Source organism: Eurosta solidaginis, chromosome 1 (genome assembly GCF_040869045.1).
Source record: "Eurosta solidaginis isolate ZX-2024a chromosome 1, ASM4086904v1, whole genome shotgun sequence".
Lineage (NCBI taxonomy): Eukaryota > Metazoa > Arthropoda > Insecta > Diptera > Tephritidae > Eurosta > Eurosta solidaginis.
In genome coordinates, this window is record NC_090319.1 from 311,129,815 (window position 1) to 311,138,836 (window position 9,022).

A 9,022-nucleotide genomic window follows, 5' to 3' on the forward strand; every position below is an offset into this window, starting at 1 on the left:
GGCGAAAGCTCTCGCTTAGATTGAGCTTCTCCGAGAATATCCCGCTGCCGACTCTGTTGTTTAGTTTAGAGCCATCTGTAAAAACGGAGATTGTGCGAAAACAAGTTTTCGAGAAAAACGCGGCTGGCCGTTGTGAATGAATTTTGTAATTCAATTTTAATTAACTTCCCCATAAGCTAGAAGGTTGAAACTTGAAATAGAATTCAGAACCCGATGAAAATGAAATAATAAGGAAAAAACTCCGATAGGTGGCGCATGGATCACAATATTTCAAAAAATCGTATTTGTGGCCCCATTTGGCTTTAAAATCGGAACTAAGAAAGATAGAAAACTGCGGCTTGTTCCATTAGAAAAAGCATTAAATTTCCTAAAAAATCACCTAAAAAGTGAAGAACGGTATTTTCGCACAATACGGTTGTTTCATGATTCCAAGTTACATATATTAATCATTTTTTTCAAGTCTTCTATTTGGCAACCGAAACATTTAGCAAAGCAATGAACGAACATATCCGTAGCCTCTTTTACACCAACATACCGATTCAGTTCACAGCTCAATGATGTTGCACCTTTTCCTTCAATACCACACCTTTTCCAATCAAACCAGCTCAAATCCCTACAACAATTAAGACCGATGCCGCGTGTTGTAACATATTGAGAGCCATGTACTCCAAAGGCGCAAATCTTATTTTTTCCTACCTAGATTGCAGTATATAAGGTTACCCTGGCTTCTAGAATGTCCAAATTTCGGCAAGTTGTAATGACGGCCTATTCTAGTGTGGCAACATACCAGCGCATTTTTGGTTGAAACTGGCGCAAGTGTAAAATGTGGTATCCCGGTCCCGTGGTTGCATGGAAAGTAATAAAGTCGCCGCGATTTGTGCGGTGAAATTCAGCTCCAAGTTTGCGCAAGCGGTGTTCATCCTCATGAGAATAATATTTTGGGCGTATACTAATGGTATATACTGGATTATGCTCCTGCAAAACAAGTTAATTACGAAAGTTGGCTCAATCTTCTAATGGCTGTGCACTTAATTGGTTTTGTAGTTTTAAACCTGCTCCAGCAGTTTTAAGCCTATCAGCGCATACCAGAGTAACAACATGAATTTTTTTCATCGCTTATCGCAGTAAACATCCCAATGAAGCACTATATAATGGACTAGGTTTTTATTAAAAAATATGACTATAGCACCACCTGCTACTTGCTCAAGGTAACGAAAAACTATGGAACGGCTCATCCAAATGAAATGAATTTTTTAACAGTTGAGGCTCCTAACTATCTGAATTTTAAACTTGTATGAACACTTCAAAATTTTTTTATTAATAGTAAAAATGTGTCATAGAAAAACTATTACCAACTCTCATATTACTAAACCTATACTTTTCCACGGTAACCATGCACCTGTTTTTTGGTCATAAAGTTTGATACATAAAAAGAAGTATTCTGTATGAAAAAAAAAATCGTTTCGATATGGGGCCGGATTTAATAATTTCTGATACAATATTTGACCCTTTAAAACTTGTTTATATGAAACAAAATAATTACACAGGTACAAAAAGCAAACACACAACAACAAATAAACACAAAATAACAAACGCACCAAAGCAACAAACCCACAAAGAAGGTTAAACCACTAGAAATATTAACTTTTACTTGCCTCAATCAGCCATACAAATAGATCAGTAACAGCCACCCTCTGTTTTGAAGGAACACACATAAATATACTCAAATATCCATTTTGACAATATCTGCTATGTACCTACGAACTACAAAAACAAGACAAATGACAACATCAGGTCAGAAGGAAAATCGACACTGATGATGGCACAACGCCGAAACCGGTCTGTCTCGAAACCAAATTTGACAAGGAATGACGGAAAATCGTTCCAATATACATCACTTAAATTAATAATTTGGTTCGGACTAAAAACTTTAAATTCCGGAAATAATTTTTTCTGAAGTTTTTTTATTAATAAAGGTATAACAGTTTAGGTCCCTGTCGCAAAGTCATTAAATTATCCACTTATTTAGATATCCCATAAAATTTTGTTGTATTTTGATACATTTATATTGTAACTGCAAGGTAACAGCATTTAATAGCACATCTTTAATGGCGCTCAAACATTTAAACGAAAATGTTTAGCTAATTTAACTTTATTGGAACTTCAACAAAATTGCTGCACTATGTAATTCAAGTATCCGCATTCTCTCTATGGATTAAATTAGAGCTATAAACTTTGGGTTAGTTTAAGTTTACGAAACCTTTATTTGATTTACAAATTATAGTGTCAATTTGCACATATACAACAGTGGCCATTTTCAACATATCTTGTTGGTTGCACTATCTTTTTTATTTTAAATAGTTCATAAATCAATCTCAGCAACGTTTTCGAAAAATATTGAAGATTTAAAAAAATTGTATGAAAACTTCGATCATGCAGTTGTGTAGCCCAATCAATTTTAGCATTTCACATTTTCTTCCGTAAATCTACATTGACAAAATATTTTCCCTTATTGACCTTTATGGGAAGTATTTTGCCACCTGTTATGCGGCTAGGCTCAATGCAATTGAACCTTGGTGAGGACTGCCGGTTTGCGCTTGCCGAGATCCTGAAGCAAGCCTCGGATAAATTCTTAGAGCTAAACTATACAATACAAACCCCTTGTTGGGATAACAAATTTTCCACAAACATTCCAGAGACGAGTGGACTGCAAATTGCATGGTACCGGGAAGCCAAGAAATCATCGTCTCCTCGGACGCCTCTGAGCTTAAAAACAGATTTGGAAGCGGAATATAATAAGCTTACCAAACCCCTACAGCGTTTTCGCACTGAACTTATAACTATCTAAGTAGTTGCTCTCTCTCTAACCCACTTTCCGCTGAATAATTATATTTCCATTTTTTCCAATAGCCCAGCTGCCACAAAATCCGTGCAATGTAGTTATAAAGCGTCACTATTGGCGTTAAAGTGCAGGGAAGCTCTAAACAAGCTAGCTGATAAATGCAACCTGACCAAAATATAGGTTCCAGGCTACAAATAAATCTCGGGAAAACTGCGCTGCTGATGAGCTAGCCTATCGGCTGACCAGGGGACAAATCAAATCGTCAATGGGATCTGAATAACCTAATTGAATGGTGCAATCTAAATATAATGTTACTAATACTGCTGAAGTGCAAATTCGTATGTTCCAAAAGGAAACCCCACCAATCCCAAGACTATATGTTTGCTTTTCATTAAAAATTGATTTTCGATCACGGATTGTAAAACGCAGTACGGACCCAGTTTGATATAATATGCAAGCCTTCCCACGAGTCACCCATTGGGGTAACCACCTCCGTACTTATGATCAATTTGGCATTTCTACAGCTTATACCAACTTCAAGGTTGAAGTTGCTGGCCTCTTGCAATTTGATGCTACGCAAAGAGAGAGCAGGAACACCGAAAGAATACTAGTCGGATTATCAACCACATGCTTTGTTGAAGGTTTCTAGAGCTTCGTGGATCAATCAGGTTAAATAGGGATATTATTGGGCACACACAAACTCAAATCAACTTTATGAAGTGTTTAGTTGCAACGCCTTCAATGAAAAACTCAACGATTTTTTTTCTGTGCCATATAAAATTTTGTTTATGCTACGTAGGGGACTTACACTCTAAGCCGACGATATGACAAGTGTATTACATATTTAGATCTAGACAACTCTATACTCAGGTTATAAGCGCTTAAAGTTAGTTTTTTGATCTTACCCAGTATTTCCTCAAGTACCGAGCAATATTGAACAGCTTTCATTTCCTTTTATTGTAACAGGTTTTGGCATGCATAGCCTCAAAAATTTTATGTTTTAATAAAGCTTAATTTACATAATTAAAAAAAATATATTAAAATTAAGATCTGTGCCCAGAGTAACCCAAGTAACCCTAAAAAACTGAAAATTTGCAGCCTGAATCAGCGTTAAATAACGTTATTCGAGCTACACAAACACAACAAGTTATCAAGTCAGTTTTAAATGAAACAGCCAATTCAATAGCTTCTTAGAATTCTTGTTTTGACTATTCAAGACGCTATGATGAGGGCAGGCCAAGCAACAACGCACCATTGAAAATGACTCAAGAAATTATATCAATTATAAAAAAACCTAACTTAACATTTGGTATTTGCTTATTATAAGCTTTTATTTAGTTTCACTTTTGTTGTCTGTAATGGAATTTTGCAAGTTAAATTTGATACACTTCCCGATGTCCGATTGAGCTGAAATTTTGTACACATGTATAACTCCGATGACAATGCAATATTACTTTTTTAGAATTCGATAAATTAATCGATAACACAGTTATCGGTAAAGATTTGTATTTATTTTGGCATAACAGCCTAAGTCCCATACAAACCCGCCGGTACCTATCCGTGGATTGTGATATTTGGAAGTGGTGAATCACGCGTTTCACGCGTGGTGAATCTCAACGCTTGCAAAAAGCGGAGACACAACCCTCTGTTGTATTTCTGTGTATAACCAACATAGCTGAATTTTTAAGGCTGTTTAACTCTGTAATCTTTTCTGTAATTTATTTTGCTTTTGGAAAAATTACCTATTTGAAAAAAGCTGGCTGAAAAATATTGGCATAACAGCTTAAGTTAAATCAAGAATGGAAAAACTTTGAAAATTTGAGCAGATGTGGCAATTTTGCCTGTCCGTTGAACGAAATATTGACAATCTATTGATCATCGCTAGGAAATTAGCGACATTCCATCAATTTAGCAGCACTTTAGCAATACTACTGTTATTATTTGGCCGCTCAAACACACCCATATTAATTGTGCATTAAATTTAAAATATACAACTCAAAAATGACTCCGGTTGTTATGTCCGCAGCATTTATTTGGTGCAAATACAACATAATAATTTACACGGCCAAAGCCATAATAATTTGCACGGGTCATCAATTCTTTCTCTGATTCAAAAGCTGAACTACCAGCGCTACCGCCATCAGCTCAGTGTCATCATTGCCAGTAGCGCCAATAACACCAAACTCGTGCCTGACATACAAAAGTCGTTTCACTCAATAGCGCAAGTGAAATGTACTACGCACTCACTACTAAGTAGCGTCAAAAATTCGATTGGAGTCATTTCGTCAATGAGCTACCATTGAGCTGGCACCGCATTGGCGCTGGCGCCATGCAATTTACATTACTAAAATTGCACGAATGTACAGGCTCATGACTTTGTTAATCCAGATGGTGAAAACGAAGACTCAAAGGAATGCAACCTTGCAAACAACAGCCGTCATTTTCAAAGTGTAAAAATTCTGTGATACAACGAACGCTAACGCCGTTAGGCTGTTATCGGTAAGTGTTGCATACTTTTCTGCGCACTTGATTTTGTTTTACAGATTTTTGGCGATGGAATTTTAGCTAAGCGAAAGTAGGAATTTTATTTTAAAACAGATTTAACCCACAGATGAGAGATCTGCAATAAGAGTAGTTGTAAACTGAACGCGACATAGGCAAAGTTAAGTTATTTAACACAATTTTATATGCGCTCTCTGTCAAAAATAAACTTAGTCACATTTTATTTCGATTATGAATATGCCCCAATATATTCGGATTATGATATAATAAAATTAAAGAAAAAAATAAAATTAAAGAAAAAAAACTTAACGATAATTAGGCTTTTTCGTCTGCGACAAAAGAATTCTATATTGTACATAATTATATATTTTTAACATTAAAACTTTACACCTAAATTATTAAACCTTACAGTTTATATCACAGTCCTAATTGTTCTAATAAAAGCGTGTTACATTGCGATAGCAAGAAAAGGAGATCCTAAATGTTCTTAATTATACCATCAAAATTCAACACGTTTTTTATTAGAACAATTAGAACTGTGATATAAACTGTAAGGTTTAATAATTTAGGTGTAAAGTTTTAATGTTAAAAATATATAATTATGTACAATATAAAATTCTTTTGTCGCAGACGAAAAAGCCTAATTATCGCTAAAGCTTACAATGAACTTATAAAGTGTTATATTTCTTTAGAGTCAATTTATTGTTTACTTTTTAGTTAATTTTATTAACCAATAATAAAAGCTTATTTTTAAAAAAAGTTTTTTTCTTTAATTTATTTTAATATTCAGCTATCTCAGTTGCGTTAACCCAAAAAATCATATAATCAATATGTCCCTTGAAATCTGATATTCATTCCCTTCGTACAAAAGACTTAGGACACAAACTTGCTTTAAGTTCGTATGCATATGTAGACATTTTTTCGTTGCACAATGTGGTAGTTAAACGAAAGTGTTAAAACAGAAATATTCGAACACAAAGCAGCAAACAAAGTAATATGTATATGAATGTGTGTATATACATATTTATATATCCGGGTTTGCCTAAGATGTTTTCTGCAGAATATTTCCCACATATGCAGAGTAGCTTAGTTGTGCTCACTCAAATGGAAAATTAATTTTGAGCTTAAAACTTAATCGAGTGTATATTTATGCCATAAAATATAATAATGCCAATTATAATTAGTGTTGCTAATTTAAATGCGTCATAGAAAGCTTTTACAACCATTGCAATGAATTTTCTCTATAAATTCACAATGATGGAAGTATTTGCTAATTTTTTCATTTAAGGTATTCCTTAAAAATAAAGATAATTCTACTATAAGAAACTAAATGTGTAAGTTAAGATATCATTTAGTGTGTGTTTTAAGTATGGGTAAGGTTGAACTGGCCGGTCAATAAGTCAGTAGGTCACATAGACTAAATGTGCCCGTAGCCAGAATTTGTTTAACTACCCAACGGAACAACAGGAATTGGGCACGAGGACTTATGTTATAGTACAACCTCATACTCTTGATAAATACTAGAAGTTTTCTAGGACCTAGCTTAGTTGCTTCCTCAAGGTTTGGCAAATTTGCCACCCCCAGCAGGAGCCTTGACCACGCGAGTGCGGGAAATGAACACAGAATGTGTCAGCCGTTTCTTCTTGCTGCTCAAACTCGCTACACCTACCGTTACTAATGAAGCCTAACTTGTAAGCATATGACGCCAGGTAGCAGTGTCCAGTTAGTATGCATAATGTGCCTCAACCTTAAATATTTTCTCTTTAGATATAACGTGTGCACGCCTTTCTTGATTCATGGAGCACATGGAACTCCTGTCTCTTTTGGATTTCTCCCAAACGGGTTAAGACGCTTACCGTCGGTTAATTGAGTGTTGCACCCTCTTTTGCCAAGTTACCATCGCCCTTTTCATTACCTTCTATCACTTTATGACCGGGAACCCAATAAAAATAATGGGCCCGATCTAAGCGAAGTCTCTCCAATGCTTCTTTGCATTCCAGGACATTTCTTGATTAAGTACTGTTTGAAATTATTGCCTTGATCGCACCCGACCATCAATATACCTATTGACGGGACCGCAGCTTAAGCACGCTTCCTCCACTGCAGTGTTCTGGCAGCTTGAAGGATGCATTTTTTTCAGAACCGACTCTGTAAACAACGTATCCAACCCCTTCCGTTAGTTTGGAACCATCGATATACACATTTTTACCATGATCTACTATTTCCGCACCCTTGCGTCAACCTTCCGGTTCTACTTTGTTTTAAGTATATTCTAAGTGAAAAGTTTTTTTTCCAATGTTTATGTGAAACAGTCATATAGCTAAATTTAAAAGTTGCTAGTCAAAACTTCTAGGCATTTTTAAACTTAATTGATACGATTTTCTAACTGAAAAACAGAGCAGGATATTTCGTCTCAAATTGCAAACGCAAGTATCATAGCAATTCGCTCATTATAAGGAATAATGGAAATCACCAAAAAAGCTTATTGAATATCAAATTAAAGCAACGTCTGTTCTTTCTGTTTGCGCTTTGTACTTTCAACAGCAAAGTTAACGAAACACCAAAATCCAAAAATAATTATCGCCGAGACATGTGCCACCTAACGAAACAGCTGTGCTTTGGGAATGATGTGGAATCGGCACAAGCAAAAAATTGCAAAAGCATGAAACCCAGTTTTTTTACGATAAGCAGGTCTAGATTTTTTATTTATTTTTCTTTTTTTTCGTTTTATTAGCAATTGCTTCTGATTTTGTTCGTTATTTCCGATTGGTTTGAGTTAAATTGTTGGCAACCAGATTTTGTTTGGTTCGAAGCTTGCTGGTTTGAGAGATAGGTGCAGCACGAATTATTACGACGATAATGTTAAAACTGTGTTATGATGTTCTTATGGTAACAGCGTTTAGACTTAACTGTAAGATTACAGCAACTGAAAATAAAACCTAAAGAAGTTGCTTCAAAATGTATATTGCGAATAAACCAAAATTTAAGTAAGCGCAGTTTTTTCTAGTACAAAACTTCAAACGTAATATGAAGCTGCTGTGGTCCATATCGCTTTTAATACTTCGCTGGAGCTTATAGATTCTCTTTTGCCATACGTCCGATTATCTCCTAAGGTAGTATACATTTAAGACATAACATCATCATCCGAAATGTTAATCTGCGGCATCAGGGAAGTACTTTCCTCAGATATAATCCTTTCAAGCGTAACACACACATAAACAACAACAGACTATACTGCTCCACCAACAGGTGAATCAAGGGCGTTGATCTCTACTGTGCAACTGTGCTACATATCAGACTCTACCTCCCTAAGAGACGGTAGCCCGACGTAGATTGAAGTATATTTTGGCGAATGTTGATACCAATATGCTGTCAGTAAACGATCTTAACAACAAAAACAGAAAGCAGCCACACTTATGTACATAATCAGCAGCTCGAATTGAAGAGATATCTCACATACACACATGTAGTCTTCAGCAAAGAACAGAAGTGGTTACTCACACATACACACGCATATAGCTAAATAACCAAGTATGCGATACAACTGTTTCATGTTCGTCAAAAGCCTAGAACTTAAGAGAGAGATGCGAACGAGACAACAGAGATTATAGAAGCAGCGCTAGCTGAGTAATAACCATTCAATTTGATTTTAACACACTTTTAATGAAGCACGCGAGT

At 35.5% G+C, this 9,022-nt stretch overlaps 1 pseudogene; it reads right to left on the reverse strand.

Annotated features, from left to right (window-relative positions):
- Positions 1 to 420: 420 nt before the first annotated feature.
- Positions 421 to 1,113, reverse strand: LOC137240816 (putative lipoyltransferase 2, mitochondrial; annotated as a pseudogene).
- Positions 1,114 to 9,022: the final 7,909 nt, after the last annotated feature.